Source organism: Cuculus canorus, chromosome 14, assembly GCF_017976375.1.
Source record: "Cuculus canorus isolate bCucCan1 chromosome 14, bCucCan1.pri, whole genome shotgun sequence".
NCBI lineage: Eukaryota > Metazoa > Chordata > Aves > Cuculiformes > Cuculidae > Cuculus > Cuculus canorus.
The window spans coordinates 4035232-4061665 of NC_071414.1; the positions used below are offsets into that span (position 1 = coordinate 4035232).

General features: G+C 43.4%; 1 protein-coding gene across 5 annotated transcripts in view; it reads right to left on the reverse strand.

Moving 5' to 3' along the window:
- Positions 1–26434, reverse strand: part of KCNIP1 (potassium voltage-gated channel interacting protein 1) — a 406302-nt gene that overhangs the window by 131123 nt on the left and 248745 nt on the right. Inside the window, exon 2 of one of the 5 annotated variants that reach the window (XM_054079819.1) lies at positions 4904–4995. The exons of the other annotated variants lie outside the window; for them this stretch is intronic. The gene's annotated coding sequence lies outside the window, so the exon portion shown is untranslated. The remainder of the gene's footprint in view (positions 1–4903; positions 4996–26434) is intronic. 5 annotated transcript variants of the gene reach the window in all.

Below are 26434 nucleotides of genomic sequence, written 5' to 3' on the forward strand. Positions count from 1 at the left end.
AATTACTTAACAAATCTTAAAACCTGCTCTGATTTTCAGACACTTCGACTTCCCAGGGGCTTCACAACTTGAGGGGTTATCCAGCCACCCTGATCATGTACCACTTTCTATCATCAGTGCAAGCATTATCAGGACATGGAAACAAGAAAGCCAGGGAGAATTCTTTCATCAGGACTTTTTTTCTGACACAAGGGAAACTTTGTTAAGGGGAAAGGAACACAGAGAAATAACACAAAACAGTGCAAGACAAAAACAAATCCCCAGAAAACAATCTAAAAAAAGCTCTGCTTTTCTCCTCCATGGTCTGTTTTGCAATAAATTTAAGCCATTTAACTCCAAAGCAGTAAGCATCTCTGCTTCAGGTGGTAAACCATTTGGTTCCACATACTGGTTTTGTTTCAGGAGGATAAGCTTCTTTCTCAGCTACTGAATTGCAGTAGAAAACCACCAACAGCCTGAGGTTTATTCATTTTTTTTTATATACCGAAGTTGGTTGCTTTATATTTCAACTTATGGTTACAGGCTAAAACTTTTCCGCCACTGCACTACTGCTCACGCTATGTCCGTGAGAGTGGTCTCACTATAATTTTTCACCTAGAAAGGCCTCAGGGAGTTGACTGGCATTTCAAGGACCAGAATGGCTGAGCCTGCTTAGAGATGATTTAAAGCTCTTCATTCGTCAGCATCTTGCACTGTATCGGCGGTTTCAGGACCGTGTCTGCCAAATACACAAATCTACCATAGGAAAAGCATGAAATTCTGACTCTCTGGTTAAAGCTGAGCACACAGTTCTATCAATTAAACATAGAAGTCATATTTAATTTCATTTGAAATCAGAGAAGTCTTTATACGTGAACATGAGTACAATCACTTCCTTAACCCATGGATATTTAGACAACTACAACACAAGAAAAAGCACAATATACAGAAATACAGTTAAACTACCATTGCTGCTTTATCCGTGCTAGTGAGCACCATTCGAGCTCCAGAACTGCAAGGTTTAAAAAAAATAAGTATGCTTTTAATCTTACAACCTTTATTTCCTTCCCCTGCCAACCATATTAGCAATTTCTTTGGCAAGAGTGCCTAGCGAGCACAAGTAATCATTAAAAATAAATACCTTTTAGGTCAAGTGACTCTAAACGAAACGTCCTGTGTTGTGCTGTGCCTAATCAAGCAGGCAAGACTGAAACAGAAGGTGCCTCCAGCGCCCTTAAAGGCTAAAGGCTCCTCTACTAATCCTAGGATCGCAAATAAATACATTTAAGTATATGTTTTAAAATGTATTTTTGAATGTTTTACAGTTCTGCGCTCCAATCCCCCAAACAAGTGCAAAGACCCCAAACAAGCAGAATTTTCTCTATAAATAAACATAGTCTGTTCATGATCTGATATTAAACATAAGAAATACACTTAGTCATTTTTCATACCAAAAGCGCAAATATCTCAAAATTAGGAATCCTATTCCTCCTTTCTCTCTGCTGAATTTCCCTGTTGCTTTTCCACTGGTGGTATCCCAAGAACTTGCCTGATCACCAGTCTAGTCACAAGCCTCCTCTTCCTACATTTATCCAAGAGCAATAGGTTCTAACTTGTTCCACTCCTCTACTAAAACAATACAAGGAGCATTTCAACACCAACATAAAGCTATAAATCACGAACTAAAGGCTGTCACTGTATATTTCACAGTGCCATTCTGTAATCAATCCTCAGAACGCAGCCCACCAGGTGAGCTGGAGTGGATGCTTCCCATAACAATTCTCTTTCATATCAAGGACTCCCACATACACATACTTCCCAACGCTCCTTGCTTCCAAGGTCTAAATCAGCAGTTTTCCATAGACACCACGCAAAAGAGTTATTACTGAAGATAGCTGACAAATCTAGTCTTCTGGGGGTTAGGATCCATTTTGATTTAAGGTAGAATATTTTACTTTGTATATTACCATTAGCCTGAGGGCAACAAAGGAACATGACTTGTTATGTGAGGCTTATAGTACAGGTATATTTTTTTAAACACCTGATGTGTGCTGAGTTCTGAAATGCACTGCGGTAAACAAGGATTATGTATGGACAACATTTTCAAAAGCATTCATTTTTAACTTCTCTCCTAAACCCCTCAGCATCGTTTCTGCAGCCACTAGAAGGACCATATGACCCGAATATTAATTTTTACTTCAATGGATCTGTAAAAGGTTATATTTTTATATTTCTTTAAATGGGAGCGTCTTTCCAAAATGCTGCTTATAACTTAGACTACTTTGGATGTTTAATTTCAAGGCTTTATTTTTGATTTGTCAGTAGTCATATTCATGCCCAATAACTTTTTAACTCTCTACATCTAAAAACCCTGGAAGGAGGCATTTATACTTTTCAAACCGGAATGCTGAAATACAAGCCTGCTTTTTATTGCAATGAGACATGATGGATGACATTTTCACATTCAATCTCTTTCCCGTTAATAGTTCTGAAGTTCCTTAAAATAAGAAAAATACTACACAGCCTTGTTACACTACAACATATTTATTCCACTGATAACGTGCAATGTGCCTAATTCAAAATGATGCTTATTGCTCTTGGAGGCAATGAATAAATTGTTTTAAGTGCAGAGACTGCTCCTTGTGCAGAACTGCCCAAGCTGAGGTTGGTGAGGGCATCTAAGGAATGTGGAGAGGGACTACAGCTGCGTACCTAAGGTACAAGATGAGTACGTCGTGTATGGAAAGGCAAAGAAGTATTGCACATCAGGACAGAGCACACACACACATTAGAGGCTGAGCAGCTGCTGCAGAGGAAAAGAACCTGCTCACCCAGTTTTGGACACCAAACTGATTTCAAAAGCCAAAAATGGCAAGTTGGAATCAAAAGGCTTGAGAACTGTCAAACTTTGAATCATAGAAGCATAGAAACTTTTAGATTGGAAAACACCTGTAAGATCATCAAGTTGAACTGCAACACTAACACAGCCAAATCCACCACTAAACCATGTCCCCAAGTGCCACATCTACAAGTCTTTTAAATATCTCCAGGGATGGTGACTCAACCACCTCCCTGGGCAGCCTCTGCCAGTGCTTGACAACCTTTTTTTGTGAAGTAGTATCTCCCAATATCCAATCTGTACCACCCCTGGCGCAAGCTGAGGCCATTTCCTCTTGTCCTATCATGTATTACTTGGGAGAAGAGACTGGCACCCACCTCACTACAAACTCCTTTCAGGTAGTTATACCTGAAATAAGAGAGCAATAAGGTCTCTCCTCAGCCTCCTCCAGGCTAAACAACCCCAGTTTCCTCAGCTGCTCCTCATACCACTTGTGTTCCAGACCCTTCTTCACTGGCATCACTGCCCTTCTCTGGACACGCTCCAGCACCTCAATGTCTTTCTCGTACTGAGGGACCCAAAACTGAACATCGTGTCTAGTATGTCCAGAGACAGGCAAGCATGACCAAAACCATCGTAATCTTTCAAAATAAAAAAAATACAGCAGTTACTACAAAACCGTAGGTCACTGGGAGACGGAAATATAGCATATGTGAATCTAGTAACACATTTTGCTGCCACCTCAAATCTCAGCTTTGTTCCAGAAGTGACGCACTTGCTAGCATGGGAAAACACTCCCTTGTTACTTCATCCTCAAAATGGTAGTGGTGATATAGCCATAAAGAACATATGGGCCTTTTTCTCAGTTGATAAATAACATCCTAACATCAGTCAAGAGAAGTGGAGATGAAAGGAAAGGAAAAAAGCCAAGCATAAGAAGTTCCTTAACATTCATATAAAAATCTGCTGGCTGATCTGAATAGTAATTGAAACAAGATAATCAAATGCATGAAATCTAGAGTGGTGCAGAACTAATCGATGAATTTGTGGACAGTAAGTAGCTTTTACAGCGTCCAGCTGAAATATGAAAAAATCCATATTTAGAAAGTGAACAGTTTTAAGCTACAGAAGTGAGTGCAGGATAACGTGCCTTGTGTTCCATTTTCTGATTACTGATCATCAATACCTCTCCCACAATTAGCATTACCAGAGCACTGATCCCAACATACACCACAACATGGGCATACAGAGACATTGTAAAAAGGGGTTTGGTACTGGTACACAAATAGGAAGCAGAGATTAGGACAACAATATCCTTCACAGTTTGGACTTCTAAAGAAGCCACAATTTGATTTACACAGACAACACTTCAAAAGAAAGCCAACAACAGAATTTGATGAGAGGTGAATTTAATTGTTCCTGGAAGCAATAGGAGAAGAAAAGAGAGGAAGAAAAATTCAAAGGAAATAACGTTCAACTATGAGACAATAAACAAGATACCCTCTTGGTGGAGTCCGCTCATTCCAATGCAGAGAAGCTTGCAAGGTTGAGAGGTTTCTTACTGCTAGCAGATGTTGCAGAGCAAGGGTTAGGTAGGAAGCAAAGCATGCCAATCCAGTAGCAGTATCTTACTGACTTATAGCATGATCTTCTTGCCAGGTGATTAATAAAAGAAAATTGGTTCTGAACAATTCACAAAGTAAGCTTTTCAGTGCCTGACCTATTAACTTGGCTCTCTTCAAGAAGAGGCACTGAAATTTTTATATCTGAGAATCTATCATAACTACAGAATCCATTTAAATAATCAATGAAAAAAATATTATAAAAGCTATATTACCCTTTAGAATTTCAATGATATGAATATTTCATATTATCTCCAACCAATTTTGGTTTAGGAACGAACCGGAGAAATAGCAGTCTGTGTAATAATTCTCAGTAACACGTATTTGTTTTGTGGCATTCACATCCGACTTAGAAAGACCACATTGTGCCTGCATAGCTGTATCGATCTGCAATTGTGTTATGCATTCCATTTTCATTGTAGTTTAAAGTATTAGAGCTCAAAAATAAAGACAACACTCTGACCTTGTTAACAGGCTGGGACAACTTGAAGAAGGCTTACTTTGTTCACTCACATTCCCAAGCTGCACAGTTCAAACAGACCAATCCAGACTTACCTGCAAGAGAACAGAATAAAAATTTTGGGTTACAGCTTCAAATTTAACAGAAACCTATCACTGAGAAGTGAAAATAAATAATTGATTGCTGAAAAATTTCACAGTACTTAAGAGTTAAAATAACTTTTTATAGTAAATCAATTATTCATTTGACTCTATTTTTTTCCTAAGCCTTAAATAATTAAGATAGCCTTTTTCATCCTGATAATTTAATTACAAAAGGATGCATTGCCAAAGGGCAGAACATTATATGTGTTGACTTCTTCGTATTACAAATTACTGTTTTGTCTGCTCTAGTCGTGCTCTGCCACCCTCAGCTTTCCCATCCCCTGCTGCTTCACGATGCATCAGAGCATTTCAGTATTGCTCAAAACAACATGACTGAGTGCAAGGACAAGCAGACTAGGAAAGACGGGGGTTCGGACCTTTTAATTAAGGTTTTAAATAGACGAAAGGTAATGAGCCAGCAGTCCGATGGGGAACTTCTGTCCCTCAATGGCAGCAGGTGCTTAGACTCCAAACTATCTAGTGGGGTCAGCTGAGCTTTTATAGCAATGTCCTTCCTTAGTCTCCCAGGAGTTTTCTTCACAGAAAGAAACTTGAGTGAAAAACGTTTAAAAGAAACATTTTTTATTTCCATCTGCCAAAGCACAGTAAATTCACTAATGGTGGTTTAACAAGCATCATGAGAAGGGCTTAACGGGTGGCAGGCTGCCATTTCCAACTCAACCTGCTCCATGTGGTATATCCCCCCCCAGGTTTCATCAACTTCTAACACCGCTGGTTGCCCAACGTGTCAGTGTGACATAGACACCAAACCACATATGCTCGTTTATAAACCCCAAGGACTTCCAGGGTATTTTTCCTTTATCAAATTCTGCAGGAATTACAGGATCCAACATGACAGCATGCCAACAAGTGCATGGGCTCACGGCTGATGGAGACAGCAGGTTAGTGATTTTGCTTATGATATTAAAAATACATATCTGCTATTTTCTGAAAATGAGAATGGAAACTTTATAACCTCAAGAAGAATTTAATGGCCTAAAAAGCTTGTTCCCAAGTGCCGGCTGCGTTTCTTCTCACTATTTCTTTCACAGCATGTGTGTGGAGCCATATTCTGGTGAGAAGTTGCTATGCGATTCACATTTCTGTTATATTAACACAGAAAGCAACATCTGTGCAAGAATCCACAAAGCAAAGGGTTTCTTGGAAAGTGGGGCAAGAACATAAGCATATGCAAATCACTCCCGCAAAGGAGCTCAGCGAGGATGCTGTGGCTGAAAGGGCTCTTTGAAAAGCAGGAGAAGCAAAGAGAAAAGGATGGGTTTATATCTCTCTGCTGGAGATTAAAGATATTAAAAAGTGGGAAAAAAAAGTTTAAATAATAAAAACTAAGCCTTCTGTCTCTATTTGGTGATACCTCGTTGTTTCCCCAATTATAAGAACAGTAATCTTGATCTAAACATAGGAGATATGCACACGTATATACACACAATAGACTGAAAATAACTACCTATGTTCACCACTACAAGGAACCTGGTACCAGGAGGTTCTGCCAATGTTGCCTGGACAAATATTGAGTAATAACTGCAGCATAGCAGGAGGATAGAAGATGGGGTAATTTGTTTGACCAGGTGGCCATTGAATTCTGAATGTCATAGAAAAGAACATCTCCATCAGCTGATATGAAAAATGAAATAGAATCATAGAACAGTTTGGGTTGGAAGGGACCTCAAAGGGACCTCCCACTGGCTCAGGCTGTCCACAGCCCATCCAACCTGGCCTGGAACACCTCCAGGGATGGGGCAGACACCATTTCCCTGGGCAACCTGGGCCAGAGCCTCACCACCCTCATGGTGAAGAAATTTCTTCTGATGTCTAGTCTAAATTCTTCTTACGTCTAAGTCTAAATTATTTGTACTCTATCAGAAGCATCTGAAATAATCAGTCCCTAGAAGCTGCCAAATCCAAGTTATTGTCATATAAATATTAAACCCTCCAAGGCAGTAACTCTAGGTCTTTGAGGTCTGAGCATCTACAGTAGCACGACAGCAGCTGGAAGGGAAATTACCCCTTGACTGACCAGCACTGAGCTCCGCAGGATGGGAGGAAGCACTGCCCGGTGCTGCTGATGGGACTTCGGGTATGTCTGTCTTGCTAAAATCACCACACTCGCAGCGCTCCATCCACGAAGAAGGCAGCACTGCTCTGTCTCGAGGCATATGTCTCAGAGACGTGGTTTAGTGGCAGATAGGAATGGTTGGATTCGATGATCCAAGAGGTCTTTTCCAACCTGGTGATTCTATGATTCTATATTGAGGCAGTCAGCTCAGTAATGAATGAAAAGTAAACGCAGAGAAATTGATCTTATTCTTTTAAGCCACCAATTGGCTTTAATTTATCTACTTCATAATGTTACCACTACCCTGTGAATTCAGGTGCTCCGTTTGGAGTCTGATGTTGAGGCTCTGGAGTGTGTCCAGAGAAGAGCAACGAAGCTGGTGAGGGGCTGGAGAACAAGTCTGACGAGGAGCGGCTGAGAGAGCTGGGGTTGTTTAGCCTGGAGAAGAGGAGGCTGAGGGGAGACCTTATTACTCTCTACAACTACCTGAAAGGAGGTTGTGGAGAGGAGGGAGCTGGGCTCTTCTCCCAAGTGACAGGGGACAGGACAAGAGGGAATGGCCTCAAGCTGCGCCAGGGGAGGTTCAGGCTGGATATCAGAAAAAACTTCTTCACAGGTCAAGAGTCATTGGGCACTGGAACAGCTGCCCAGGGAGGGGGTGGAGTCGCCTTCCCTGGAGGTGTTTAAGGAACGGGTGGATGAAGTGCTGAGGGACAGGGTTTAGGGGAGTGTTAGGAACGGTTGGACTCTACGATCCAGTGGGTTCTTTCCAACCTGGTGATTCTATGATGGGCTCTCCCACCACTAGCTCGCTGGGTGCTCACCACGCCAAGCAGAGCAGCCCACCAGCACCACGCTCCGACACCGCTAAGGACCCAAACGCCGTCACCAGGAAGGAAAATCCTATCTAAATCTAAAAAGGATCTTATCCCCACCTGGTGGCATTGATGCAATTGTCAAGAAGCAAAAGCAAAGAGCCGGCAGTCAGCCTTAGCTTGGAAACACTGTTTTCTCCACACTGCAGTTCAATCCTACGGTGGTGGAAGCCGCTGTACGGCATCTCTCAAACAGCGCGGGCAGGAGCACAAACACCCGCACATCTGCCGCCCAAACTTAATGAAGGGTTTGGCTAATTTATAAGCAGCAGAGCGCCTTGGCGGCTTTCCATGTGCAATCGGCACCTCTCGGGTCCTCCCGCAGCTCTGTGTGTCCCGCCTGGAATGCCAGGAGACTGCTGCCCTCTGCTGTCACCGTGTCACACACAGAGCCCGCACCGCGGCACGAGAACGGCTACTGCCGGGGAGGATAAAGGAGAAGGGAAAAAGAGGAGAGGAGAGAAAAGGAGAGAAAAGAAAAAAAAAAAAAAGAAGAGAAAAGAAGAGAAAAGAAGAGAAAAGGAAAAAAAAAGAAGAGAAAAGAAGAGAAAAGGGAAAAAAAGAACAGAAAAGAAAAGGAAAAAAAAAGAAGAGAAAAGAAGAGAAAAGAAGAGAAAAGGAAAAAAAAGAAGAGAAAAGAAAGGAAAGGAGAATTAAATTAAATTAAAATAAAAATAATAAAAAGAAAAGAAAAAATAAAAAATAAAATAATAAAAATAAAATATAAAATAATAAAAATAAAAATAAAATAAAATTAAATAAAATAAAAAGTTAAAATAAAATAAAATAAAATAAAATAAAATAAAATAAAATACAACCCACAACTTAAGAAAATGGTGCTAACTATACAAAAGGCTGCGGAGGGACTGTTTACAAAGGCTTGTAGCAATAGGATGAAGGGCAATGGGTATAAACTGGAGAGGGGCAGATTTAGACTGGACATAAGGAGGAATTTCTACCAATAGAGTGGGGAGGCCCTGGAACAGCTTGCCCAGAACAGTGGTCGCTGCCCCATCCCTGGAGGTGTTCAAAGCCAAGCTGGATGGGGCTTGGAGCCCCTGATCCAGTGGGAGGTGTCCCTGCCCATGGCAGGGGGGTGGGACTGGATTGGCTTTAAGGTCCCTTCCAACCCAAACCATTCTATGATTCCATGATTCTACGAAATATAGGTTTATCTCTACAAGGATTTCTCCTCCTTTCCTGGAGGAAATTACTCCAATTTGTGCTTAACTGACTGGTCATTAATGCTCAGAATTTCCAAGGGGCTGTTGGGGCAATGCTACAAGAACCTTATGGCACTGTACAAATAACTTTGATGTCTGTAGGTGCAATCCTTGAAAAATTTTGTCTTCCTGCAGAAATTTGCATTTGTGGCCCAATCCTCAATACATATATGACAGCAAATACGCCTCAGTGGATGACAGCAAACAGAAAGCCCAGATGGGTTTCTAGCTCACCCCTTCTGGAGCAGAGCAGAGGCAGCCTCTTGCCCAGCCTGACGTAGGGTGACACTGGCTGTCAGTGCTCCACGGGACCTCGCCCAGAGGACACCTACCAGCGACAGGTAGGAGACAGAGAGAGGAATGTGGAAGCAAGAGCCAAGGAAGCAGTACTTAGGAGGAGCCAGGGTCTCTCTTTTGCTGTTGGTGTTTTATTTATTTCCCCCAGCCAACGAAGCCCAGATAAAGGCAGGAAACAACTAAAAGGCAGAGAGCTCAGCCCCAGCTTAGGTCTGGGTGCCACGGAGCTGGAGCAGCCGAAACTGGCTGGCCTGCTGCCCGGGGAGATGCCAGCTCCAGCCAAGAGCATCCTTTAAGGCTTATTTCATATTGCAACCCTGACAGGCTCAAAGTCAAAGCATTTAAAACTTTCATTCAAAGGAAGTCAATGCATGTTAAAACATGCAAATATAGTCAATAAGCATTCCATCCTATTTGCATTATTGAGTTTCTGCCTTTAAAATGACTACTGGCAAAGGGGTGCTGAGAGGTGATAAGCACATCATAGTGCCTGTCTCAGCCACAGGACATCTCCTGGACCATGCTTGGCCCTGGCAGTAGCAGGATTTAAGTCAGAGCCTCTTCTAGTGACTATGGAAGGATAACGGTCACAGCGAAGGATGGGCTACGGTAAAAGATAAGAGGCTTATAATGGATAGTGCAATGGAATCTAAGCAGAGTTGGTTTGATGTGGATGTGCATTAGATCAGGCTGCAAGCAGATGAAAGGATTGCTCTTGAAAATGAGAAGAAGACGAAGATCAGAAGTCCAGACCGAAAAAAAGAGAAATACAGCAAGTGCCTGTTGGTGCTGGCAGCCTCCAGGAGGCCCCTTTATGGCTTTTGCTCCTTGTCCTCTTTTTGCCTAGCACAGCACCGGCTATTAGACATCAGGGCTATTAAACATTTAGGAGTATCATAAACAGTGTTTTTCTCTCTTTGTTTGGAAGAACAGAAGATTATGCGAGGTAAGGACAAGACAAGGTGCTTAAACACCAAACTGCCTGCAGACCAGTTGTTGGAGAAGAAATAGCCCTTCTAACCTGAAGTCAGAGGATGGTGGTGCATTGGATAAAACCAGCTACAAAGAGGTCTGGATCTTACCTTCTTCCATAACATAAATCATACACTTGAAGTTAATATGACTCTCTGATAACTTCCAAAACTTATTAGCGGTGCTTGATATTGGAAAACTGCATGTTTAACACTCAAGCCTTCTCTCTGCTTTTATAGTTAGTTTAGGAAAGTAGCTCAAACCCAAAGCACTTACTCAGGTACACGCTTCTCTCCTGAGCAATGGAGCCTATCTTTAAGCGACCAGAGCCCAGAATGGACTCATTCTGACAGTTGCACTTGGATATATGCATCCTGCATTTCACTTTTCAGGAGGAAAGCAATAAAAACAAAACCTCCTTGTTATTAGAAAGTCTGCTTCATAGACTGCAACGACATCTTCTTCCAGGTACAAAGAAAGCATTTGGAGAAGGACTCAGTTTTTTCACAGCATAATTGACTTTGTAGGTCGTTTCTTAACAGCTTCTATTTATGACTAAACCGACAACCCCATGAAAGAGATCATAACCCTGAAGCTAAAGCAGCTTTTCATTCCCGAGGTTGTTTTATGAAAAATTTATAGCAATATAGACACCTTTGGGAGTAAACCACCAAACATTTGCCAGCAGCACAGGCAGGCACCAGACCTCAGGAACAATGAAGAGTTAATCTGCAACAAACTCTTTAAATACTTGGCCAGTGTTTTGTGTTTCCACTTTAAAGGGCAGATGTAGAAGGAAGCTGATGCCAGGTAGGCAATCCATCTCAGCGAGCCTTGTGCCACGCTAGAGACACAGGCACCCACTGTCCGTCTCTCACAGGTCCCCCGTGAAGTCCTCTTGGACGACAGTTACTGCACAGTCAAGTGAATGACCCAGAGCCCCTGGACACCCTCTGCCTTTCTGTTGTAAGCTCAGAATAAGGCAGTAAGGATTGCTCCCAGCAGATTGCAGCTTTCCCGCAAGCACATCAAAACAGCCTCTTGCAGCCTCTTCCTTTCCTGACTCCTTTGGAATTAACTGCTTACAGGAAATAAGGAAAATGTTGTCATTTATATCTGACCTCAAACACAGCCAACAAACTAAACATCTATAGCTTTAAGGACACTCTGGGAGTGGGAATGGAGAAAAATGTTTCTCGGATCCAGTTTAAAGGGCATAGATGGTGTGATAAACACAGTTCATCTTAGCATTACTGATAGCCCACTGCAGAAAAGACAAATTTTCATAGTGCAAATAGTACAGGATGGGTGATATTCCACATGGTTAACCCCATTTAGAAAAGCATTCAGGCATATGGGTATTCCCATCTCTACTCAGAGCACTCAAGGATATAGATAGCTTTCCAGCTGACGAGATCTAAACACATGCCTAATTACTGATTTGGAAAAGGTCTGGAGATACTACAATGATGGATAACACAGAAAAGCCTAAGTGAAAGCATGATCTGCTGAAAAGTGAGTGGCTAAATTGAATGAGCTACACCCCTCGTAACTGCTAGGTCAGAACATTTTGCAGACTACCCATCCGTAAATGAACACATTTCAAGCAAAGCCACATAGCTCCTCGCTTTATGGTAATAGAAGATGTCCTTAATACTGCTTTTACTCAACTAACCCAACACACACAAACCAAGTCTTTTACTTATCATCCCATAATTTACAACCAGCAGATTCGTAAGTCGCTGGAGACTGCAGTCCCTGGAAACATTATCTTTTCACCCTTTCCTTACTCTAGGAATTCTTCCTCCTTGGACCGAGCCAGTGGAAAGGGATGAAGGTGGAAGGACTACACCAAAGGAAATTCCCTAAAGCCTAGTGAAATCCGTATAATTGAACTGTGCCTGGAACATCTTTATGGTATAAACATAAAATGCTATATTATGAAACACTTCATAGAAGTCCAAAGATGCATCTGGGGAGCTCCAGAGGTGGACTCCCTCTGGTCTTTGGCCATGTCAAAGAATAGACGGGGCTAGGCCAAAGCTGTAATACTTTTCTTCTACTCTATTCTTTCTCTCACAATATATATAGCAACAGTTTCTTTCGTGAAGACCCAAACAACGTGACTTTGTTACAGAAGTGAGAAGAAGAGTTAAAAGTACATTTTGTCTAATCATTCTCAGATGTTTTTGCCAATGTGCAACTGAGGAGACTCCCGTCACAGAGACAAGAAATAAAAACTAGTTACCTGATAATTTTCATGTTGTTTTTTAAAAAAATAATTTTTATAAGAAACATTAAAAAAAAAAAAAGAAAATCAACAACATAACATCCCACAACTTTTTCCCTCACCCAGATACCAAGTGCAGCCCAATCTCCAGTAAAGTCTGTGCCTCTGAGAGACTGGGAACTCCTCCTTGAGTACACTGCTCCCTTGGTTTTGTATGAAGATTAAAAAAGGCTTAATAAGCAGTGTAAAATTTCTTACCACTATTTTTTCATTTGCTGTGCTGTCACAGGCAGTTGTCATAGCAGCTGACAGACTGACTGAGAGAAATATTTTTATAGGGACTTACAAGAACTAACCTATACTCAGTGAATTCATTTACACGTGGCGCTTTCTGCAATCTCAAAGGCCATCCCCATTTCATACTCTTGAGTAGCTCAGATGATGTAAAGCATTCCATCATAACAGTATCAAAGTGAGAAAAAATATTAAATCTCCTCTCGGGTACATAGATGTTTAAAGTTCAGGAGTTTGCAGTAAATGCAAAGTTTACGGGGTTTTCACTTTTTTTTTTACTAAGTTACTGTGCAGTAGCTACATCATCCCCAATTTTAAACAGTTTGTAGAGCCTCATTTCTGCAAGATCACTGTATGACACATTACAAATGCAATTAAAGGGACCAAAGACCAATGCCACCCCAGTGCTTCTCACTTGCAACCAGTGTAAGGCGCCCATCGTCCCTTCTGCCTGCACATCCTGCTGCATTTTTACCCACTCCTGTGCAGCACATGGACACTGCCCGGCAAAATCACTGCTTTGGCCAATTTTACCCAGACTTCTTGTCTCTCTCCTTGTCCATCTTTGAAAGATCTTCAATAAAGAGGAAAAACTGGACTAGCCTACCACCAGAATAGGTCTTCTGGCTCCTAACAGTGCTGATGGAACACTACTGCTCTAGTTCTTTAGGGCTGCATCAGGGTGACTTAAACTCCAGAAGAGCTCTCCCTGCAAACTATGGTAACAGTCCTGTCTTATTCCAGGTGGTGAGAAGAGCAGGGACTGTTTTCTCTCCTTCACCAGGGTTAGCGTGATAGCTGGCAGTAATGCTCTGCTTCTCTTGTCCTGCGTCCCACAGCAAGTCCATCTGTTTCTCAAGGCCTGTTTACAGGAGCCTGATGGCTGTTCTTTGGGTGCTAATTTCCATAAGCTAGAGCTATAAAGTACCTCAGGCTCCCCTTGGATTTTACTTTCAGGTATATCCATTTTTCTCTCCAAAGAAGGAGGCTCTGACAGTGGTCAGTTGCTTGCATGCATAAGTCTTGCCTTTTGCAGGGATCTCTGCAGATTCCCTTGATTTTAATGATGACATGAGGAAGTATCCCAATGACTCCCTGCTTCCCAGCAATATCAGAAGTGCCCATACTCTTAACAGAGACAGAAACCAGCCCGTGCTGCAAGAGAGATCAGTGCATATGATTAAGAATGCATGTGTGTTCCTTAGCTAAACTGATGAGGTCTCTGTGGCTCACGCAGGAGTAAGAAGTAAAGCTCTCTTATCTGAACTATGTTTACCCCGAGGACTGGCTGGGCTCACGCAGACACCAGCATTTTTGTCTCTGCAGAGAATCATAGAATCATAGAATCACCAGGTTGGAAAGGACCCATTGGATCATTGAGTCCAACCATTCCTAACACTCCCTTAAACCATGTCCCTAAGCACTTCATCCACCCGTTCCCTGAACACCTCCAGGGAAGGTGACTCCACCCCCTCCCTGGGCAGCCTCTGCCAGTGCCCAATGACTCTTGACCTGTGAAGAATTTTTTCCTGATGTCCAGCCTGAACCTCCCCTGATGGATCTTCAGGCCATTCCCCCTTGTCTTGTCCTCTGTCACTTGGGAGAAGAGCCCAGCTCCCTCCTCTCCACAACCTCCTTTCAGGTAGTTGTAGAGAGTAATGAGGTCTCCCCTCAGCCTCCTCTTCTCCAGGCTAAACAACCCCAGCTCTCTCAGCTGCTCCTCGTCAGACTTGTTCTCCAGCCCCTCACCAGCTTCGTTGCTCTTCTCTGGACACGCTCCAGAGCCTCAACATCCTTCTTGTGGTGAGGGGCCCAGAGCTGAACACAGTACTCAAGGTGCGGTCTCACCAGTGCCGAGTACAGAGGGAGAATAACCTCCCTGGACCTGCTGGTCACACCGTTTCTGATCCAAGCCAAGATGCCGTTGGCCTTCTTGGCCCCCTGGGCCACTGCTGGCTCATGTTCAGTCGCTGTCAACCATTACCCCCAGGTCCTTCTCTTCCGTGCAGCTCTCCAGACACTCTTCCCCCACTCTGTAGCACTGCACAGGGTTGTTATGCCCCAAGTGCAGGACCCGGCATTTGGCCTTGTTGAACCTCATGCCATTGGCCTCAGCCCAGCGGTCCAGCCTGTTCAGATCCCTTTGCAGAGCCTCCCTACCCTCCAGCAGATCCACACTTCCTCCCAGCTTAGTGTCATCTGCAAGAGACATTGCCTTTGCAGAAGAGCAGTGCCCTGCTTGGATAATTCCTTTCCTTTCAGAGAAAAAAGATTACAAGTAGACTAAAAACCTATTTTTCTTTCTGTATTGGATGTATTATCTTAGTCTGCTGAACTGAAACATAGGCTGCTAAGTGCTCTTGGCATCCGTATCTGTGGGTTCAGCTCCCTGTATGAATTACAGTGTTTTGTACTGGCAAAGATGGGCAGTAGGAGATGACACTGGAACAGGGACATTAGTCACAGCAGAAAAACTGCTGGATGTGTCAGCCGTGATCATCTCTCGCGCATTTTGAGGAACATGCATGGAACTACTGGTTGTTAGTTTTCAGTGGGGGGTATTTCTACTTTTCTGCCTTCAAAGCAAGCTGTCTTATGCTCTGCAGAGGCTTTTGCACAAGTCCAGCCAAATTTAAAGTGCAAATAACCTAAAATAGGATTTATATAGCTAAACACAGAGGTCTAGATACAGCATTTAAACTTAACGTACTATTTCACGTGCTATCACAGCATAATATCCATCCATAGTGGTAAGACAGTTTATACAACACAGATGATATGATATCACTCTTTCAGAAGAGCTATCACTTCATGCTAAGAATGAGGTGGTCAAAACAATTGTTATTGTAAGTGCAGTCCTTCTCCATTATTCTGCAGGTCTGTGGGAGTACAGCTAGGCCAGTGCTGATTCCAGATCAATATTTCCATGACAAGAACAGAACTTGTGCAAACAGAGGGGAAAAAAATGAGATGACCCATTTTTTTAGAGATCTGTGTGGCTAAAGTAAATTAAGGAGCTTGTGTAGAAGCCCTCTCAAATCCAAGCGTGTCAGCCACACATTTCTGCCACAGAGCACCCTGACTGCAAAGGGTCCTCTGACTTTCCAAAGGCCAGGGAGCAGCCCTACCCCAGCACCAAACGGTATCTCTGCTTCACAGACTCTACATTTTGAGCTCCTGGAGTGGAATGGGTTAAGCTGATGGGTTAAGTGGGCATTTAACCTGCTGCCTTCAGGATTTTTGGAAGCAATGTGCCCCTGTCTCAGCCTCTGCATGAACAGTGAAAGGCGTTTGTTATAAGCATCACTGAAGCCATCACAACAGAGCTGTGCTGTTACTTCAAAATCACCCTTCGCTCAAGTCAGTTGTCTTAAAAATATAAAATATATGTTTAGACCACACACCAAAGTTAGGGGAAAAGTTGCAAAGACACTAGAAAGGAAAGAAAACTAACACTTGAGCTACTAAACAGCCTCACACTCAGAAACCTGTCTGCCATTCCATCCATCGGTCCCAGAGCTGCAGGCGCTCATGTCACCCCAGGGCCTGGACTCACCCTGGCAGCAGCCAGCACGCCCTTTCCAGCAGGCTGGTTTCCATGCTCCATCCCTTTTGAGGGTTTGCCTGAGCTGTCATCCAAACTTCATTAGAGAGCGGTTTCAACACTCCTCCCTCCACAAGGACTGTCCTGCCTTCTTCAGAAACAAGAACATCCCCTTTGGCAGACAGTCGCCAAGTGCAGAAGTCCCCACCTCCTCGGACATTTCTACTATATCAAGAGACAGAATTTCTTACTCATTCCATGAGGCGATGAGCAAGACTCAGCAGAAAACCTTTTCATATACTGAATTTGTATTTTGCATCAACATGTAAATTGAAATCAGAGTTGGCATTTAACATACACAGCTCATCGCTAGCTCTTGATTGAGATGAGACAATGGCGATAAACAGCTCTGGGAAAGAAGGGGTTTGAGATGACCCCCATCAGGTTCTTCGCTACCACTGACATACAAATGCAAAACACACAGCCTAATTGGCAAACACTTTTCCCAGTTCAAGCTGTTCTCATGACCTGTTTTAGGAAGTATTCTCTACTCTGCTTTAATCAGGCAGAAGTGATGCTCATTTGTGGCTATATTTCAAGCAGACACTGATCCGCTGGGATGGATAAAACCTCCCTAGTGTAGTCGATGCAGGAGGGAAACACCTATCCAGCCACAGGGGATGAATTCTACATGGTGTTCTCTAAAGCATTCATGCAATTACAGGTGAGTTTGTGACTCTCCTTCGTAACCCACCTCGTGCAGAGCCATGGGAAGCGTTGGAAATTAATTCTGTAATGCCATGGATGATACTACAAGCTACACACGTTATTGAGCTAAATTAATTTGTGCTGCACCCAACCTGCAGCTGAGGAATGTTGCTTACTGGGCTGGGAGTAGTTTGTTTGTTTGATCTATAAAATATTGTTACTAAAACAGTCCAGAGAGCTCCTCTGACAGCAGTTCTTTTTCCCCTGGAGGGTTTTCTTTCTAACTGAAGTTATCGATCCCTTTGGCTTCAGACAGAAAATAATCACTGCATTAGCAGACACCAAAATGGTCTTCAGTCCCTGGAGTCTGTTCCCTTATGTGTCACTGATGTGAATTTTTTGAGCCGAGGACGTTGTTAAACCCTTTTCTGATAAAAAGCACAGTAATGTGCAATGTCTTTTATGTTTGACTTTTTGATCTGAAGTTTCAGCTTGTATGTGTATTACTTCTCAAGCACATCTGAAACATTTGCTGCTAAATTCTCTTATAAAGCAGTGCTACTTTATTTGATTCGGAGGAAAATGATCAGTGTAAAATAGACATCTCCCGTTCCAGCATGCTAGGTTCGCTTTTTTAAACCTGCTGCAGCAGAGGGGATCGTAGCACTTCATGGGCTGATGTTAGATTCCCATTAGTGTCCGTTCCTTTACAGAGCTATCTGACTTCAGCCCACAGCCCTACCAAAAGATTGTATAATACCTGGAAACATTTGGAATTTCCCACACAATGCACTGCAGCATTAAATTTCTATATTTGACATTTAAATACAAAATAACTACTCCTGAAGTTGTATCACAGTGCTTCTATGTTCACATGTTAATCTAAGCCTGGGTTTGCTGCCCAGTGATGTGATCACAACAGCCCGATCCCAAGTAAACACATTATTCACTGTTATTCAACCCAGATGTGGCATAGGAGCTATGTTTAACTGGTGACACAGGCAGGTGCTACCAAACCTTGTGCTCTGTTTCCAAGCTCTGGAATGCATAATCCTAAATACAGTGCCAGAGCCAAGAGAAATATCAATCTGTTCGATAAATGTACCTATAACTCACTTCTTGTCAAATACTGCAATGCCTCATGAATATAAAGAGTCAAAGCTGTTGATGTCAGCACAACAAAGCAGAGCGTCCAAGCACATCTATGATGCCTCAGCGTGCCACCGGGTTCCACGACGCCGTCGGATGCACTGGGGGAGGCACAGTGCCTAAATTACCCCTTTAGCAAATCAGTCCCGCTTAGATTTGATTCTGATGCTCTACGCAAAACCAAATTGAAACCAAAGAGTTGTGCCAATCTGCCCATGCTCTCAGGGTTCTCTGATAAGAGTCTCAAATCTAAAGCAAGGAGATATTCAGCAGTTTGATCTCCTTGTAGGAAATACCATCTAAGTTTGTTTGCCATGCCTTTGCAAAACGGTGACGTTAGCTGTCCAAAGTGTATTTAGCAGGCAGGTGAGGCACAAGGGAAAATCAAATTGTCTTTGTTAGAGACAATCAGAGCTACACTGAGAACCGACTGCCACACAGCTCAGCAGGTGAAAGCAAGGGTTCTCATCTGGGGGAGATTACCAGGACTCCAGGTGTCCAGAGAAGAGCAACGAAGCTGGTGAGGGGCTGGAGAACAAGTCTGATGAGGAGCGGCTGAGAGAGCTGGGGTTGTTTAGCCTGGAGAAGAAGAGGCTGAGGGGAGACCTTATTACTCTCTACATCTACCTGAAAGGAGGTTGTGGAGAGGAGGGAGCTGGGCTCTTCTCCCAAGGGACAGAGGACAGGACAAGGGGGAATGGCCTGAAGCTCCGCCAGGGGAGGGTCAGGTTGGATATCAGAAAAAAATTCTTCACAGTAAGAGTCATTGGGCACTGGAACAGCTGCCCAGGGAGGGGGTGGAGTCACCTTCCCTGGAGGTGTTTAAGGAACGGGTGGATGAAGTGCTGAGGGACATGGTTTAGGGAGTGTTAGGAATGGTTGGACTCGATGATCCAATGGGTCCTTTCCAACCTGGTGATTCTATGATTCTGTGATTCTGTGACTGTAGCAGGGGTGCAGAGCGTGCCCGTCTTCTTGGCGAGGAGAGGAAGACTCTCACAGGTGCCCAGCTATGAAAATGTACACAGATACCCCCTAAACCCCTCGGGGAAATTATTGTCTCACTGCTGTAAGCTGCTAAAATGCCAGTACACCCCAGAAAATGGGAACTGCTGGTGCCTGTGGCACAAGTTCACCATGGATGCTACCTGCTGGATTTCAGGTAGTGCCTGGGAACCTGAACGAGTCCTGTCACAGTTTGCAGTATGGCAGTACTGAAAGGACAAAGGAGGGAAGCACTTCTCACATGTGGAAATCAGAGAGCTTTCCAGCAGAGTCCCTCGCCTGTTTTCAAGACTGCATATTTTTTCACTGATATTACTGAAGGGTTTTGCTTTCACTTACCAGTATCAAACTCTGTGAATCCATGACAATTGCACTGAAAGCACCTCACTTGAAAGAGGTGTGATCGGGCTGCTAATGAAGGGCTCTCTTGAGCTGCAACCTCATTTATGGAGAGCACGAATACGTTAAAAATGGGTAGCTTTCACAAGAACCTGCATGACCCCCATGGTAATTTAAAATTTATAGAGCAATTTGAGAAAATGTTATTTACAGGACACGTCTGCCTCAGCAGGATGCAGCATTTCAATGCTAAACTACAGCAAGAGCTCAGAAGGTTCATAGTCAGCCCAGGTTCAGCTTATCTGTCTGAAGCTCTCTCTTCTAGTATTGGTGACCAGCACTGGTTGACTCAGTGTAGTTCAAAGACTAGTGATAACTATGATTTTTAAAGATCTGCCCTAACAAGATTATTTACCAATTTACTGATGATCTCAGAATCAGCAGATCAATCACAATTTTCCAATCTCCACGGTGCGTAGGGGAAGTAATGTGAACTTTTTGAGTATACATGGATCAAACTGAATTCCTGGTGAAAGAGTACTGAGCTGGTCAAAGTAAAAGCCTCTAGATCTTGAAACATTGATATGTGAATAGTCTTCACTGTTTACTTTAAAAAAGAAGCTTTTCCCATGTATGTTTTAATGAAAAAAACTTGAACGTTAGCAGCAGGTGCCCTGTATTAAAAACACCGTTGTAATGCCTCTATTGTGATGCTACACAGTCACCTTGAAAAAACCTAAAACCTAAAGGGAAATACCATACAAGCGATTTCACTTTCCTTTACAAAAATAATTTTAAGGGACGTTTTGTAGACAGTGATAATTTCATGAAAAGAAAAATCTTGCCTTAGTCTAAATCTCACAAAAACTGTTTCCACTAGCCAGCTGCTGTGACCAAATGTGATATAGGGGTTTTTTTTTATTGCTCTCCTCAGTTCATTTTAGCATCTCGGTAAACAAATGTAAATTCAAGTCATCAATTTAAAAAAATGAATTGTCATAATATGCCACCTCCATTAAAAGATAGCAAACCATCCTTTAAAATCCAGGCAAAACCTTAGCTTTCCTCCAAGATATTAAAATGCCCAGTATAGCTTCAGATATGCATAACACTAGATAGCACTTTCCATACCTATTTTTTTTTTCAAAGCATGCATTGTTTTCAGTCTACTTATTAGTGAAAAGTTCATTTCCACAAGTGCTTAATTTATAACCCTCAGCAGCAGGCTTAACAAGCTGAAGTCCAGACCCCATTAACTCTCATTTCATGTTCCTCAGATTTACATAGTAGCCACAATTTGTTTTATCTCTTAAGCAGTTGATAAAAATTCAAGAGTCATTGTAAACATTTATGGAGATGTTTAGAACTGACCATCAAGACATTAACATGCAGATTTTTGTCTCTTCTGCCATTTCCCCACTATTGAGGCCTCTCTGACACTTCCCTGGCAGAACAGAAGCAGGAGGAGCGGAGACGGGGAATGGTTTGTTTGGAGCAGAATGAAAAAGAAGTTCAAAACCAAAGCACATTTTTGGCAAAGCAGCAAATTCACTTTCTTTTACTGAAAGGGCATAAGGTTCCTGGGGAGGGAGGAATGTGCTTGTCCCAACTGGAGCAGCCCCTTCCCAGCCAACCAACTGCAGGCAGGGATGGTGGGAAGGAGGGAAGGATGCCCCTAGGCTTCCTCCACTGCTCCACTGGCACCGTGGGGCTCCCCGAGTTCCTGCGGTCCCTGTCAGCCCGCGTTCCCCATCCGCATGACCTGAAGGGTTATCACTCAGGCAAAAAGCCATTAAAAGCTGTTTTGGAGGGAGATGTTCTGCTGTGGCCACGTATGGTCGCACAGGAGACCAGCAAGGCCCTGCATCAATCCATCCCACTGCCTAACCGCTATACCCAGCCCGACTGCTGTCCCTGGGGAGGAAATTATCCCCTAAATTTAGTAACTGCCTGCATCTGCAGTGTGGATGATGTGTAACGAAGGTGCTGTGGTACATAGTGATGGAGGGGAAGGACGTGGGGTCATTCCCCCCAGGTGACCACTGGTACCCCTGAATTCTTGCACATACGCACCCAAAGCAGCTCTGGTTGTGGGAGCCTATGTCACACCACAACCAGCTTCAGCGAGAAGGTTAAAAACTGCTTCACGCTCTCATGGAGCAGCCTAGCATGAGGATTGGTGGTGGAGACACTCAAGTGCCACGTCTACAAGCTTTCTGAACATCTCCAGGGATGGAGGCTCTACCACTTCCCTGGGCAGCCTCTGCCAATGCTTCACCTCTCTTTCAGTAAAGAAATTTTTACTAAGATCCAATCTAAACCTCTCCTGGTGCAATATGGGGCTATTCCAAGCATAGATGAATAGTTACTATAAAAAGACTGGCATTACATTCAATTAAATGACCTTTCTGCTTTTGAGTTACCTGCCAAATTGCATAGCAACTGCTAGGATGACTCATGATTTATAATATTATATACAACATTCTCTAAATTATTTAAATGTCAAAATGAATCTGCACCTAATGTTCTTGGCATTATCCTCAGCCAAGTGGTTCTTATACACTGCAGTTTGATGAGGAGCTCGTATAGCCAGAAAGCAGCTCCCTAAGCCAACAGATGTGTTCTCAAACTCCGTTTTAAAAATTAAAGAACCTGACAGTGAGTTGCTTCCTCTCTGCAGGCTCTTTAGACCCTCCTATGCAATCAAACACATTGTTATATCCTGCTATGAAAAAAAACAGATCGGTATAAAAAAGTCCTGTTGAAAGGCTACTGATTAATCTCTACAGGGCTTTTAAAGGTTAAGACCTAACCTCAGCTCCTCTCAGCTCACCAGCTTCAACAAGAAGTCTGCCGCAACATTAATCAGCATGAAATAATGAGGCTGTGAGAGGCAGCCTGTGATTTCTTTATTTCACCTTAATTATAATTTGAAATTTTAATGTCGGGAATTTGACAAGTGTTCAAGCAAGAAGAATTATTGCCTCAACAGCAGTTAAGGTCAGGGAGAGTAATGTGCTCAATCCCTAAGAAAAGCAATGAAATTGTCCTGTAGCAGCAATGCAATTCAAATTGTTCAGCCGGCAGCTGTGACAGCAAATAGGCTGGTTCAGAAGCCAAATGCTCTTTCCAAAGTCTGTGTCTCTGGTCTCCGCACTGGCTCATAATTTGGGTTATACTCGGGACTTGGGCTCTTATGCCTAGGACTGCATGAGATCGTTACATGTGTGTGAAACTGTCCCCTAAAACTTGGGATACTCTGACTGCTCCGTGGACTAAGAGCCAGTGTCACACCGTCTCCCTTTCGCAGATGCAGCACAGCACACTCTCTAAGCAATGTATGTCTTCTTACAGAAACTCTTATTTTGACTATAAAGATTCCAGGCCAGAGTTATAGCAAGCCCACCCTCACAGCCTTCACAACAACAAATAAATACTTAAAATCCAGGGGTCGAGTTATATAGGACATCTTAGGTTGCTCTGAGGAAATGTCAGGTAGTTTAAAGGGGTTTAAAAGAATCATAGAATCACCAGGTTGGAAAGAACCCACTGGATCATCGAGTCCAACCATTCCTAACACCCCCCTAAACCATGTCCCTCAGCACTTCATCCACCCATTCCTTAAACACCTCCAGGGAGGGCGACTCGACCACCTCCCTGGGCAGCCTCTGCCAGTGCCCAATGACTCTTTCTGTGAAGAATTTTTTTCTGACGTTCAGCCTGAACCTTCCCTGGCTGAGCTTCAGGCCATTCCCCCTTGTCCTGTCCTCTGTCACTTGGGAGAAGAGCCCAGCTCCTCCTCTCCACAACCTCCTTTCAGGTAGTTGTAGAGAGCAATAAGGTCTCCCCTCAGCCTCCTCTTCTCCAGGCTAAACAACCCCAGCTCTCTCAGCCGCTCCTCATAAGACTTGTTCTCCAGCCCCTCACCAGCTTCGTTGCTCTTCTCTGGACACACTCCAGAGCCTCAACATCCTTCTTGTGGTGAGGGGCCCAGAATTGGTATAAATTGAAACAAAGACTGGAATTAATCCCTATCTAGTGAAATGGTTTACTTGAGAAGATCACTGCAGCTTTCTAATGGTGAAATCAGGCTTCATAAGTTGATATTATAAGAGACGTGATAAAGGCAATCAACAGAGGAGAAGGCCTCCCCTAAAACAATCTGTAATGTACTGTATAAAAAAGAAAATATGACGGCAAGTCTTCACACAGCACAAAAGATTTCAATTCCTCTGGCTGCAGATCTGTTTTCTGTATAATAGCACCTTTTGGAAATGAATTTTTATGAGCAGGGTAATTAATAATATAGGCTGGAATAGAGCAGCATTATTCCCTGGTAGTGTTAAACGAGCCGCTGCCACAGTAGGCAGGCGTCACCGTGTGCGCTTAACCACGGCTAAGAAACAGGGCTTTTAAGAATAAACCTTCTCATAGTAAGTTCTTTCAAGAATGAATCTGATCAGGGACTAAGTCTGTTAACTCTATTAGTTGTAACTGCGTACAGAATTATACTGCATTCCTACCACCAAAACAGAAACATCAGCCTTTGCTTTGATGGCAACAAGGTTTATAACACAACAGTTGGTATAATGCCAGGCAGAGAGAACTAAAGCTACTGGATGCCACAAGATACCTGTCTGGCACAAAGTAGGAGCGGAACAGAATTGTTTCTATAACACCAACAGAACCACAAATAAGCTTATTCTCATCTCAGCAATAAGCTAAAATTTGTCTTAGGCAGTGCCACCAACCCTGGGAAGAGGCTGCATTACGAAGGTTTCAAACCATTTAACGTACATCATGAAATTCCTCAATTTTTGCCTATACTTCGTTAAGGAGCTAATCTATGCAATTTGCATTGAAGACCATGAAGAAGTAGCAGACTTGTAGTGAAAAATCACTATTCCTCTTTAAAACTGCTTCAACACAGGCTGTCATTTCACCAAGTCCAGGACTGTAAAGATTTGTCACTCAAGGAAGAGGACAAGTCCAGATTTTTCTAACACAGCCAATTCTCCGCAAAGCTGGTGTCAGTTCTGCCTTCATCATCGCCAACGGATGAGCAGCAGCAGGAAAGTGCACCTCTCCGTCAGGTCGGGCTTTCAGCGCGAGGGATGTGCACCTGCTTCAGGCTGTATGTGCATACGTGAATAAGCAACAAGAGATTGAAAATGCAGAATTAGACTGGACTGAATGGTACAATGAGTAATTTGAGTGTCTCGTTAAATCAATGAAGAGCTGAGGCTGGAAGGGACTGCTGGAGCCAAAGTACTTAATGGAGAATTAACAGGTGTAGGTGTATTTGTTTTCCATGCAGCACAAGCGCCCTAACAGTTCAATGTAGAGTGAACCGATGGGTTTGTTTTCCTAAGACAATTATTTCTGCTGTGATTTTCACCCTCAAATTCTGAATCAAAACTCAGCCCAGACTACAAAGCCTGTGTGCTCCCACTCTGATTCAGCCAGCCTGAACTTGGCTGCAGGCTCTCTGCCCACGTCTTTAACAGCCTGAGGCCAGCCAGCAGCAAACCCTGAGCACCAGGACTGACAAGAGCCTAATTACACCACTCACCCTTCCACTGCTGGGGCTGCCAAGCCCTCACCCTATGGCACTGGTTTGCAGGAATGTGCTGCACGTACAGGTCTAGCTCAGGAACAGCCCCAGATCTATAATAGATACACTGTGGAGAAATCTCTGTGAAAGACTTGTAAAGAAACAGATCACATCTGTAGACATGATTGCACAGTTCTGGGCCTGCAAAGATCTAATTTTAAAGGCTTTTCTTAACAGCTTGCATCTGAAAAAGATTATCTTGTGACTACAAAAGATTTTGCTATTCTGACCCTTCATAGTTTAAAAAATTACTCTAAGTTAGTATCTTCCTCTACCCCTTAGCTGAGACACTTGAAACATAAACAGCCGCTTAAATTGCACACCTGGATATAGAAAACCCGACTAACAATAAAAATGATGGTGCACAAGGTCTGGTGTTTAAAACCACAGCAGAGAAAATGTTGTACGTTGGTCCAAGAGCAGGTCCTACTTTAAGGAGCTCAACATGTTATACTGAGCCCTCATCACTTGAGAACGCCTTTAGAATTAGAATCATAGAGTAGTTTGGGTTGGAAGGGACCTTAAAGATCATCCAGTTCCAAACCCCTGCCATGGGCAGGGACACCTGCCACTGGATCAGGCTGCCCAAGGCCCATCCAACCTGGCCTTGAACACCTCCAGGGATGGGGCAGCCACAGCTTCCCTGGGCACCCTGGGCCAGGGCCTCACCACTCTCATGGTGAAGAAATTCTTCCTTATGTCTGGTCTAAATCTGCCCCTCTCCAGTTTATACCCATTGCCCCTTGTCCTATGACCACAAGCCTTTGTAAACAGTCTCTCTCCAGCTTTCTTGTAGCCCCTTCAGGCACTGGAAGGTCATTATAATGTCTCTCCAGAGCCTTCTCTTCTCCAGGCTTAAAAATCCTAACTCTCTCAGCCTGTCATCGTACGGGAGCTGCTCCAGCCCACTCTTCCAGGTGAGTGTCTTCCTCTACCCCTTAGCTTAGTTGAGACACTTGAAACTTAAACAGCCACTTAAATTGCACACCTGGATATAGAAAATCTGACTAACAATAAAAGTGATGGTGCACAGGGTCCGGTGTTTAAAACCACAGCAGAGAAAA